The sequence below is a fragment of the Bufo gargarizans genome, chromosome 10 (assembly GCF_014858855.1).
Source record: "Bufo gargarizans isolate SCDJY-AF-19 chromosome 10, ASM1485885v1, whole genome shotgun sequence".
Taxonomy (NCBI): domain Eukaryota; kingdom Metazoa; phylum Chordata; class Amphibia; order Anura; family Bufonidae; genus Bufo; species Bufo gargarizans.
In genome coordinates, this window is record NC_058089.1 from 127,499,868 (window position 1) to 127,513,733 (window position 13,866).

Genomic DNA, 13,866 nt, shown 5'->3' on the forward strand with positions numbered 1-13,866 from the left:
ACGTTAATGCCTCGTTTCAGGCTCTGATGGCACAGCGTGCAAACCACTCAGGTCTTGTCATCAGCACATTGTTTGAAGAACTGCCACGCCAGGGAACTCCTTGAAGCTGCCTTTGGGGTGCTCGGTCCCAGATGGCGGCGGCCAGTAGCAGGCAGAGTCTCTTGGCGGCGGGTGTTCTGCTTTTGCCCACTGCTCCCTATTTTGCTACGCTGTTGGCTCGGTCTCACCACTGCCTCTTCCTCTGAACTCTGAAAGTCAGTGGCACAACCTTCATTCCATGTGGGGTCTAGGACCTCATCGTCCCCTGCATCGTCTTCCACCCAGTCTTCCTCCCTGAAATCCTGTTCAGTCTGCACACTGCAGAAAGACGCAGCAGTTGGCACCTGTGTTTCATCATCAGAGACGTGCTGAGGTGGTATTCCCATGTCCTCATCATCAGGAAACATAAGTGGTTGTGCATCAGTGCATTCTAAGTCTTCCACCTCTGGGGAAGGGCTAGGTGGATGCCCTTGGGAAACCCTGCCAGAAGAGTCTTCAAACAGCATAAGAGACTGCTGCATAAGTTGAGGCTCAGACAGTTTCCCAGATATGCATGGGGGTGATGTGACAGACTGATGGGCTTGGTTTTCAGGCGCCATCTGTGCGCTTTCTGCAGAAGACTGGGTGGGAAATAATGTGAACATGCTGGATCCACTGTCGGCCACCCAATTTACTAATGCCTGTACCTGCTCAGGCCTTACCATCCTTAGAACGGCATTGGCCCCACCAAATATTGCTGTAAATTCTGGCGTCTACTGGGACCTGAGGTAGTTGGTACACTAGGACGTGTGGCTGTGGCAAAACGGCCACGTCCTCTCCCAGAACCAGAGGGTCCACTAACACCACCACGACCATGTCCACGTCCGCGTCCCTTACTAGATGTTTTCCTCATTGTTACCGTTCACAACAATAAGAAAAAGATTATTTGGCCCAATGTATTGAATTCAAATTCAGGCCTTTTTTTACAGGCACCTAACACTATCTGACTATCTATTTAGGTACCGTATTACACTAATACAGGCACAGCAGTAATGACAGATTTATCTAAATATAAATTGTAGGCCTATTATTTAGGCTCTGTATGACAGGTATACGTTTACGGACAGAATTTGACTTGGAAATGCACGGTAGCGTGTGAAGTTATTGAGGATGACCCTATCCACACCTTCAATCTAATATACCCTTTTATGGATAGATTTAAACTTGGCCTGATGCAGCAGAAAACAATTATTTAGGGAATTGCTAATTTGGGAATTGTATTTCAACCCAGAAAAAAATATATCCTTTGCCAGACAGCAGACAGTATTACTATTGGCTAGCCACAGCTGAAACACCAGATTTAGGGTACTGCTATTTTGGCAATTGTATTTCACCCCTCAATAAAATAGCAAGCACAGCCAAGCCCCTGATGTAGGATATAGCCCAAAAAAACCACACTATTGATGGTTAAATGTACTTGGTGGCAGCTTGTGCTGGCGCACCACAAGACACAAAATGGCCGCCGATCACCCCAGAAAAAAGTAACAGAAAAACGCTCTGGGCAGCCAAAAAACAGTGAGCAATTAAATAGCAGAGGTTGAATGATTCACAGCTGTAGATCGATCACTTCATTAAGTGTTTTGGAAGAGTAAATCACTGCCTAATCTGGCCCTAACAGCAGCAGCTGCATCCTATCCCTACACTGATCAGAGCAGAGTGACGTGCGGCGCTACGTGACTCCAGCTTAAATAGAGGCTGGGTCACATACTGCACTGGCCAATCACAGCCATGCCAATAGTAGGCATGGCTGTGATGGCCTCTTGGGGCCATGACGCTTGATGATTGGCTGCTTTGCAGCCTTTCAAAAAGCGCCAAGAATGCGCCGAAGACCGAACCCGAACCCAGACTTTTACGAAAATGTTCGGGTCCGTGTCACGAACACCCCAAAATTCGGTACGAACCCGAACTATACAGTTCGGGTTCGCTCATCCCTACATATAACTTAATTCGAATTAAGGAGGGAGACGAGTGGAAGACAGCTTTCAATACTCCAGTTGGACACTTCGAATATCTTGTAATGCCTTTTGGACTCAGCAATGCGCCAGTAGAGTTCCAAAATTTTATGAATTATATTTTCTGAGAATTCTTGGGCAAATTTGTGATTGTTTACCTTGATGATGTTTTGATTTTTTTCCGCTTACCTTGAGAGTCATGTGTTTCATGTTAACATATGTTGGAGATTTTGAGGAAGAATACTTTAGCTGCCAAACAGGAGAAATATATTTTTGGGGTACAAGAGATATTATATCTCGGGTATGTCCTCACTAGGTATTAGCAATTATGGATTGGGTAAGGCCACCCTTAACCACCTCAGGAACGCTGAACGCAGGATTGCGTCCTGGCGGTGGCCCTGTTATTCCTCCTGGACGCGAGACACGAGATTTTGAGCATAGCTGGCCTGCACATGCGCAGTGCGGGCCGGGAATCGGGCAGGAGAAGTTCGTCACCAGCCTGCCAGCCAATGATCATCGCTGGCAGGCTGGTGACTTTTGAAAAATCAAATCAAAAGCCATTTAACACACTATATTTATAAATATAGCGTGTTAAATGGCTTCTGTGCTCTCTGTTGGGTCCTTTTCATCGGTTGGTCCCAGCAGAGGAGAACAGACAACTGTGAGTACACCAAACACTACACACTTAGCCCCAGATCACCCCCCATCACCCCAATTAACCCCTTGATCACCCCTGTCAATCACTATTGAAAGGGAAAAAAGTGATCAGTGTAAACTATTGCTTTTTTTTTTCACCAGTTAGTTTAGGCCCCTTTGGTAGGTAGTTAGCGACGGTTAGCGCCCAGACTACCGCACCGCAGTCACTGATTCGCTGATTAGCGTATCGCTAATCAGCATTGGTACTTTTATAGTATCTGTAAGTGATCAGAACTGATCACAGTCAGATCTATAATAGTATTGGTGTCACCTTAGCTCACCCACCACCCAAAACGCAGTGTTTGCCCGATCAGGCCTGATCGGTCGCTCACACGTGCGTTCACCCAGGCCCGCCCCGCCAGTGACAAAATTTGTATTTATATTTATCACTGCACAATCACTTCACAAGCGCTGCGGCGATAAAAAAATAAGTTTCGATATTTTTTATCAATCGCAGCAGCTTCCTGTACTTCGCTAGCCTCCCATTTGTAAGACAGGCTTGCTTTTTTTTCTTGGGTAGTCTCAGGGAATACCCCCTAAATTTAGTTGACCAAATGGCAAGTAAGGGGTATTCTTCTGAAGAGGCCTACAGGCTTCTGACCCAGTCAGATGAGGAATGGGAACCATCATCTGACGAATCCAGAGGGTCACAATGCGAACCTGTAGAAAGCAATGGCAGTCTGACCCAAAGTTCAGATGATGAGGTTGAGGTCCCTGATACCACCAGGCAAACCCGGCCCCGTGTTGCTAGACCACAGGTTGCGCAGGATCCGCTTCAAGGGCAGCAGAGTGGGGCTGGCGCTATCGGATTACGTTGTGAGGCATACACCAGCAGCGCAGCCCATCCTGGACCTAGTACCAGCACTGCCGTAGAACATGGTGAAGTGGCGAGCACCAGAAGGGCAGTTGAAGCTGGTACGGTGGCACGTGCATTAGTTCCCCCATCGCAGCCATCGCACAGACAGGCCAATAGAGCCCCTAGAGTCCCTGAGGTGCTGGCAAACCCTGATTGGCAGCCCTTAACTTCAGCCGCACCAGTAGTTCCCCCTTTCACCGCCCAGTCTGGAGTTCGGGTTGAGACAGCTCAGATCGGATCGGCACTGTTTTTTTTTTAGCTGTTCTTGACTGCGGAGCTCTTGGACTTGTGGCAGAAACAAACCGAATCGTGGCAGAAACAAACCGGTATGCCACTCAATTTATAGCCGCCAACCCAGGAAGCTTTCAGTCCAGTCTTTCCGGTGGAAACCCGTCCAAGTTTCCAAATTTAAAACTTTTCTGGGCCTTCTCCTCAGGCCTCTTTCACACTACAGTATGTTGCATTCAGTGTTTTGCGTTCCGTTTTTCACGGATCCGTTGTTCAGTTTTTTGCTTCCGTTGTGGTTCCGTTTCCGTTCCGTTGTTCCGTTCCGTTTTTCCGTATGGCAAATACAGTATACAGTAATTTCATATTAAAAATTAGGCTGGGCATAACATTTTCAATTGATGGTTCCGCAAAAAACGGAACGGATACGGAAGACATACGGATGCATTTCCGTATGTGTTCCGTTTTTTTTGCGGCCCCATTGACTTGAATGGAGCCACGGACTGTGATTCTCGGCCAAATATAGGACATGTTCTATCTTTTCAACGGAACGGAAAAACGGAAATACGGAAACGGAATGCATACGGAACACATTCCGTTTTTTTTGCAGAACCATTGAAATGAATGGTTCCGTATACGGACCATATACGGAACGCAAAAAACGGACCGTATACGGAACGCAAAATACTGTAGTGTGAAAGAGGCCTCAACATGGGCCTGACAAAAAAGCATGAATTGCGGTCATATTGGTCCACGAACCCAATTCATCACATGCCCATGTTCTCTACTGCCATGTCCAGGACACGATTTGAGACCATCCTGCATTTCCTGCACTTTAGTGACAACAGCACCTCTCGTCCCAGAGGCCACCCAGCTTTTGACCGGCTCCACAAAATTCAGCCCCTCATAGACCACTTTAACACCAAATTTGCAGATTTGTATACCCCTGAGCAAAACCTCTGCATAGACGAGTCCCTAATACATTTTACCGGGCGACCTTGGCTTCAAACAATACATCCCAAGCAAGCGCGCCCGGTATGGGGTCAAATTGTATAAGCTCTGTGAAAGGGCCACAGGCTATACGCACAAATTTCGTGTCTATAAAGGTAAAGATCAGACCCTGGAGCCGGTCGGTTGCCCTGACTACCTGGGGAGCAGTGGGAAGACAGTCTGAGACTTGGTGTCACCCTTATTTGGCAAGGGGTACCATCTTTATGTGGACAATTTCTACACAAGTGTGCCACTCTTCAGGCATTTGTTTCTAGAACAGATTGGCTGCTGTGGCACCGCGCAACCTAGTCGCCGGGGCTTCCCCCAACGGCTCGTTACCACCCGTCTTGCAAGGGGGGAGAGGGCTGCCTTGTGTAACGGAGAACTGCTCGCGGTGAAATGGAGAGACAAGCGTGACGTTTATATGTTCTTCTCCATTCACACAGACACGACAATCGAAATTGAACGAGCAACTGGAGTCATTGAAAAGCCCCTCTGTGTCCACAACTATAATTCATGGGAGGGGTGGGCTTCAATGACCAGATGTTGGCTCCTTATTTACTCTCCCGCAGGAACAGATGCTGGTATAAGAAGGTGTCTGTATACCTAATTCAATTGGTGATGTACAATCGTTTTGTTCTCTACAGTAAGGCTGGGAGAACAGGATCCTTCCTCAAATTTCAGGAAGAGATCATCGAGAACCTCCTGTATCCAGGAGGTTCCGTGGCCCCAACCACCAGTGTAGTGAGCCGTCTACACGAGCGATATTTCCCCAATGTCGTTGCTGGTACCTCAAACCAAGCGCCACCCCGAAAAAAATGTTGTGTCTGTAGCAGGAGTGGAATAAGGTGTGACACCCGCTATTTCTGTCCTGACTGCCCTGACCACCCTGCCCTATGCTTAGGGGAGTGTTTCCGGAAGTACCACACACAGGTACACTATTAGTATAGGGATTGCGTGACACAGGACAGGCACACAGGGCTCTTAGGGCCCTTTCACTCGCAGCTGCTGCAAACCTCTTCTTTCACCTGGGACAAAGTGCATAATGTACTTCGCCATATCTCTGGGCGATTTGCGCTTTGCACATTGTCCCATGGGGAAGGAGAGGTTTGTCCTATAAAGGTAAAAAAAAAAAAAAAAAAAAAGTTAATGTTCCAAAAGTTCAATAAAGTTTATAAAAGTTAATGTTCTGTTTCAAATGTTATATAAAGTTAATGTTAATAAATTAATTGCGTTGCGGACAATTATTTTTTTTGTTTGTTTTTTTACCTTCTAGGTGGACCAACCGATCGACCAGCTGCAGCACTGATTCTGACAGAAGCATTGCGCTGCTGTCAGATTACACAAAAGTCGGTGTATGCGGCGCTGCAAGACGAGATTTCTCCTCTGCAGTGAAAAAAGATACGTTTGCTGAGGCTTATGAGCTGAGGGGCGGTGTTCATATGCTTTTGGCAAAATAAAATTCTTGCAATGATTTATTCATCCACATCGATTGATGTGAATGGAGAAATCGGGTTTGCCAGGGCATACAAGCTGAGTGGGTTTGGATGTTGGGCGGAGCGCCTATGTCCTGGCAGACGCCTTTCCCCTCCTTTTTTTTTTTTTTTTTTTTTTTTTTTGCACAGAGATTTTTTCATCCACATTGATCGATGTGAATGAAGAAATATGTGCCGTTCATTTTTTATTTCAGCCTAGAGGCTGAACAAAAAAAAAATCTCATTACCCGCATGCTCAATATAAGGAGAATAGCAGAAACTCCTAATGCTGGCCAGTACAAACACCCCACAAATGACCCCATTTTGGAAAGAAGACACCCCAAGGTATTTGCTGAGGGGCATATTGAGTCCATGAAAGATTGAACTTTTTGTCCCAAGTTAGCGGAAAGGGAGACTTTGTGAGAAAATACTAACAAAAAACAATTTCCGCTAACTTGTGCCAAAAAAAAGAATCTTATATGAACTCGCCATGCCACTCATTGAATACCTTGGGGTGTCTTCTTTCCAAAATGGGGTCACATGTGGGGTATTTATACTGCCCTGGCATTTTAGGGGCCCTAAAGTGTGAGAAGAAGTCTGGAATCCAAATGTCTAAAAATGCCCTCCTTAAAGGTACTCATTGGAATTTTGGCCCCTTTGTGCACCTAGGCTGCAAAAAAGTGTCACACATGTGGTATTGCCGTACTCAGAAAAAGTAGGGAAATGTGTTTTGGGGTGTATTTTTACATATACCCATGCTGGGTGAGAGAAATATCTCTGTCAAATGACAACTTTGTATAAAAAAAATGGGAAAAGTCTTTTTGAGAGATATTTCTCTCACCCAGCATGGGTATATGTAAGAAGACACCCCAAAACAAATTGCCCTACTTCTCCTGAGTACCGCGATACCACATGTGTGACACTTTTTTGCAGACAAGATGCGCAAAGGGGCCCAAATTCCAATGAGTACTTTCAGGATTTCACAGGGCATTTTTACGCATTTGGATTCCAAACTACTTCTGACGCTTTAGGGCCCCTAAAATGCCAGGGCAGTATAACTACCCCACATGTGACCCCATTTTGGAAAGAAGACACCCCAAGGTATTCCGTGAGGGGTATGGTTAGTTCATGTAAAATTTTATTTTTTGTCACAAGTTAGTGGAATATGAGACTTTGTAAGATAAAAAATAATCATTTTCCGCTAACTTGGGACAAAAAATAAAAACTTCCATGAACTCACTATTCCCATCAGCGAACACCTTAGGGTGTCTACTTTCCGAAATGGGGTCATTTGTGGGGTGTTTCTACTGTCTGGGCATTGTAGAACCTCAGGAAACATGACAGGTGCTCAGAAAGTCAGAGCTGCTTCAAAATGAGAAAATTTACATTTTTGTACCATAGTTTGTAAACGCTATAGCCTTTACCCAAACCAATAAATATACACTTATTGCATTTTTTTTTTATCAAAGACATGTAGAACAATACATTTAGAGAAAAATTTATATAGAAATGTAGTTTCATTTAAAAAAATTTACAACAGAAAGTGAAAAATTTCATTTTTTTGCAAACATTTCGGTCAATTTGGATTAATATAAAAAAAAAGTTAAAATTTCTGCAGCAATGAAATACCACCAAATGAAAGCTCTATTAATGAGAAGAAAAGGAGGTAAAATTAATTTGGGTGGTAAGTTGTATGAACGAGCAATAAACCGTGAAAGTAGTGTAGTGCAGAATTGTAAAAAGTGGTCTGGTCATTAAGGGGGTTTAAGCTAGGGGAGCTGAGGTGGTTAAAGGCCTTACAACGTTTTTTTGGGGTTCGCTAATTATTACCGCAGATTTATAAAGAATTTTTCGGTAATTGCTAGACCCTTGACCGACCTCTAGAAAAAAGGGGTGGACCTGGATAACTGGTCTGTTGAAGCTACTGAAGCATTTGAAACTCTTAAAAAGCCTTTCAGTAGCGCTCCTGTTTTGATTCTTCAGCCGGATCAAGAGAGACCTTTCATTGTGGAGGTGGATGCCTCCGAGGACAGAGTAGGGGCGGTCCTCTCTCACGGCCCCTCTACTCTTACCAATTTAAGGCCTTGCACCTTCTTTTACAGAAATTTTTCTCCCACCGAGAGAAATGATGACGTGGGGAATTGGGAATTGCCAGCAATTAAATGGGCGTTTGAGGAGTGGAGGTATTTTCTTGAAGGGGCTAAACATTGTGTCACCATTGTCACTGATCACAAAAATCTAAATGTTTCTTGAGTATGCTAAGGTTGAATCCCCATCAAGCCAGATGGGCATTGTTTTTTTACACGTTTTAATTTCTCCATCACTTTCAGGCCAGTAAGTAAGACCGTGAAGGCCGATGCCTTATTTCTGAGTTTTTGTGTGCTTCAGCCTACGGCCGCACCGCCTGAAACCATACTGCCAGCTAATGTATTTTTAGCAGCCTTGTCCCAAGACCTTACGGCTCTTATTAAGGAAGAACAACCCCAGCACCCACACCAACAGAAAAGTTGGAACAATTCCATCTCTGGCTGTTGGGTGAGTGTCATGACTCTGTTTTGTGTGGACATCCTGGTATCGAGAGTACTAAAGAGCTTGTATCAAGGTCTTACTGGTGGCCCACCCTAGTCAAGGATGTCAAGTCCTATGTGTCTCCCTGTGAGGTTTGTGCCAAGTCTAAAACCCCTAGAACTCGCTCTGCTGGTGAGTTGCGACCCCTACCCATTCCCAGTAGACCCTGGCCTCATATTTCTATGGATTTCATCACGTACTTGCCACCAGCGGAGGGTAAAACTGTGGTTTGGGTAGTGGTCGATAGGTTCAGCAAGATGGTACATTTTGTTCCTCTTTCTAACCTTCCTAATGCTAAAACTCTGGCCGCTGTATTTGTAGAACAAATTGTATGTTTGCACGGTATTACCGAAAACATTGTATTGGATAGGGGGTCCAGTTTGTGTCTAGATTTTGGAGAACCTTCTGTCAGAGGTGCCAAATTTCATTGTCTTTCTCGTCTGCCTATCATCCTGAGAGTAACGGGCAGACTGAACGATTTAATCAATCTGTGGAACAGTTTCTCAGGTCATATGTCTCTGATGATCAACAATTATGGGTTATGTACCTTCCTTTGGCAGAATTTGCTATAAACAACCGTGTTGTGTTAATTCCTCCGCTGGTGTCTCCCCATTCTTTTGTAATTACAGTTTCCATCCTCGTTTTCATTCTGGGTCATCCGTCTCCTCATCTAACCCCGAGGTGGATAAGGTCTCGTCAGAACTGTGCACAGTTTGGGCTCGGGTTCAGTTGAACTTAGAAAAAGCTCAAAAAATCAAAGCGAATAAAAAACTTCTAAGGTTGGGGATAAGGTGTGGCTATCTTCGAAAAATTTGTCTGTTAATGTGCACCTCATTTTATAGGTCCGTATGAGAGTACGGAGGTAATTAACCCAGTATCTTTTAGGTTGAAACTGCCCGAGTCTTTCCACATCCATGACGTCTTCCACAAATCTCTGCTTAAGAGACCTGTTGCACCTGTTGTTCCTTCACAGTCCTCTCTGCTACCGGTGCTGGTTAATGATTTTGTGGAGTTTGTGGTTTCCAAGATATTGGATGTTTAGAAGAGTCTGTAACTCTTTACAGTAACTGTGCACTGGAAAGGCTATGGACCAGAGGAAAGGTCCTGCTAAGGATGTTCATGCCTCTATACTTGTCCAAAAATTTCATGTGGATCATCCTGAGAAGCTGTTGCCTGGGGCCTTGGGTCCGATGGCCCCGCGTAAAAGGGGGGGTACTGTCCCGATGCGTTCTGTGCAGAGGCGGCTGACGGCCGGGGCGCTCTTGCGTAATCAGCACGCCCGGCGTCACCCATTCCCATGGTAACTGCAATGGGGCTGAGCACCGAGCTGCTCACTCAGCGCTCGGCTGTATTAGAACTCAGGAGTCATGTGACGCTGGCCACGTCACATGACTCCACCAGCGCCCTATTTAAACAGGCAATCTGCTGACCACAGATTGCCTGTTATTGCAGTCCTTCCTGCGATTACTTACCTGGTTTGCTGTTCTCCTGCATGTGTGTTAGACTTCCATCCGTCTCATCCCTCAGTCTTGGCATTCCCTCCTGGTTCTGACTTTGGCTTCTTCCTGACGATCCTCTGCTTGCTCCTCTGGTACCTTGCTGCTCTCCAGGTTTTGACTTGGCTCCTTTGACTGCTCTGTTGTGTGTTTTGTCCGTCTTCCCTGCACTTATCCTAGTTGAGGGTTTGTCGAGGCTTGTCACTAGGACTTGCTAGGCAAGTAGGCAGGGACAGGGGTGCGACTTGAGCTCAGTGGTGATTTTCCTACCCCCTTTGTGTGTGACAGTCGGGACGGGATAGACAAGAGAAGTAGAGATCCTGAAGGCCGAGTATGTATCACATTGGCATGCAAACAAGTCTCACAAGCTGACACATAGCCCTCAATACATTTATGCAATCCTGGCCACCATTCTCTGGGAAATTAAATCACTGTGGAACTGCTCCCAGGGTGTCCCGTAATAACAGTACTGTGATGTTCTTGAAACACCTTGTGCCGTAGTTCCGAAGGAACAAACAACTTCCCTGGAGGACTAAAATCAGGTGCATCTCCCTGGGCCTCCAACACCTCTGCCTCAAGTTCACGATAGAGGGTGATTACAACCACCTCATCAGCTAATATCAGGTCAGGATCCTCCGATTAACCCCCCCCCCACCCCACCCCCCTGAAAAGCTACGCGACAAAGCATCCGCTTTAACGTTCGTAACCCCAGGGCAATAGGTGACAATGAAATTAAATCTAGTAAAAAACAAAGACCATCTGGCCTGCCTTGGGTTCAGGCGTTTAGCTGACTCGAGATAAGACTGATTTTTGTGATCAGTAATTACCGTAATTGGATGAATCGCTCCTTCCAACCAATAACGCCATTCCTCAAAAGCCGACTTAATGGCCAGCAACTCTCTATTACCAACATCATAATTTCTTTCAGCAGTAGAGAGTTTTCTAGAGAAAAATGCAAATGGGCACTGCAACAAGACTGCTCCAACCCCTACCTCGTATGCATCAACTTCCACAATAAATAGCTGTGACACTTCAGGTTGTGTGTCACAGCCATTCCTGCCAATATGAGTAGACCCTGAAGGTGGAAAACTCATACACCGTAACCTTAGCCCTGGAGACCCTGGAAAGCACTAGGATTGGTGGTAGGGAATGAGACTACTGGTTCCTTCCAAGATTAAGGAACCAGCATCTCCCTGAGGCCTAGAAAACAACAAACACAAGCAAACAACAAAATGCAAAACAAAATGCACTTAGCTTAAAGAAGAATGGAGAAGCAGTAGATCCAAAGGAACAACACACCAGCTCAACCAACTCCAGCAGGAAATATCAACCGCATGGTAAGCAGTGTGAGTCAGAACTAAATAGAGCCTCAGTAATGCTCCTGACAAGAGGTGTGGTCATTACCAAACAACAACACTGCAAGGAGAAAACAGAGAGACTGTCAGATACCCTCACGTTTCGTCAGTCTCTCAGATCTTCTCACCTCTGTCATGGGAGGGACCGTGACAGTTCAACTACAGTGGAGCAGGACATTAAACCACCACTGATCACTATGTCTGGAGCATGGACAATATGAAGTTTTCAAAATAGTTACCATATGTTGTTTATACTGTGCTATTATGGGCATGTACATAACAAATCACAATATTTAACTCAAGAAACATTACTTTCACTTTACTACTAACTAACACTTTGCAGTAGTCCTTTTGGGGTACTGCACATGCGGATGGACTGGGTGTTAACTCTTGTATAGTGGTCTTTAAGTGGTTAAAATAACATTTGCTATTGTAGTGACTGGTGTTCTTAAGTGACCATAGACATAACTACCAGGGTAGCAAGCTTAGCAGCTGCTACCGAGCCCTTACAACTAGGGGACCCATTTCTACTCAAAAGGTGCAATGGTGAAATGAATGTAAGGTGGCATAAAAAATGGTAGTATCGATTACCCTGGTTATCTCTGCTATATGCATAATCTTTGTGCTATGACATCACTGTACATTGCTGTTTGTATAACTTAGTGGTTAGATGAGATAACCACAGTGAAATCACTGTTGCCTTTATTCAATTCTTTATACTTGTAGTGTGACATCATTGTGTGCAATATCTCCATCATGTGACATTAGTGTGGGCATTAACCCAGTGCACTAGGGAAATTAATCATAAGCTTTTCTGAACTTGCTGCTGAAAGTGGTCATGGTTGATTGTGGGGTCCCATTCCAGGTTTTGCTATCGGCCATATTATTATTTGTTACACCCCTGTAAGTGATAAATATGAAATAAATGTATTTTATTCACTATTTATTACATCAATTATTTCACCAATCTGTTTTCTCATGTGCTTTATAATTGCTAATCTGTTCCTTTGAGACAATACACAGAAAGTGTATCTTTTAGTGACATAATTGGTCTCTTAGGAGCATTATACAAATCAAAACAGTTGCCTCAAAATACTTAATCAAGTCAAGTTTTTAATTATCTAGTTGAATGGCCTTCCATGTAATATATAGGCAGCTTGAGTCAGTGTTAAAGGGAATATGCCACCAGTGACCTCCCTATTCAGCTATCTGAATAGACACATAGTAGTCGTTCACCTGATTAAAGAGCTTTTGTCAGGAATACAGATTAATATTTACTGTCAGCCATGTCCTCACACCCACCATTTGCTGAAATATAGCAGAGGCAGTTACCTCCACAGGAGGGCCCTGCTTCAAAGCCACAGCCAGATAGCAGAAAACTCCTAGCAGGCCACATTTCGTTACATTTCACACCTCCATTCAGACAGCACAGATCCTGCAGGAAAACCTCCGTGCAGGGGGTCTAAGCCATTCTCCAGTTAAATCACTTTCCCACAGACATTTTGGCACCGACATTTCATAAGGAATTATGAATCGTCCGTCCATCCCAGGCATAATTCGGTTATCTTTTTGCGATCCTGGGGCAAAGCCAAACATCCCTGTGGTCCTGGCTTGATGCTAGGATGCCAGGGAAGGAAGATATACATATCTCCCCACAGAAACGGTATCATGCTTGGACTCTACTTGTAGTCAGAACCCAGGCGAATCCGTTGGTCCCAGGACCATCTCCCTGTGACCTTCTAGCTTGGAGCAAGGACCCCTCCCAAATGCCGAGAGGGGAGGGACCAGCTACAGGTTAAAAGGCTTGTGCCAGCAAGCTGGCGTGTCTTTCTCTAAAGGGGGGTCACATCGTGCCATGTGTTTGGAGAGACCTGGAAACAGCTGACATCACTGCCCTCCATGTGAATACAGCAAAGGAACTCTCATCTACCCGGTAACTGACCTGTGCTCTGTATAATCCTGTTTGTACCATATTACCTGTATTTGTAACCTCTGACCACTATATATCTTCTTAGTGTATATTGTGTTATCTAGTGTGCCCTTTAGGCAATTAAATATATAATTTAATCTTGTACTGTCTTGTATCTCGATCACGAATTCCCACGTTCGTGTTTCGGCCTAGTTAAAAGCTACCGCGGGTTGGTTTCTTACCCTATATAATCCCGTTAGTGGACC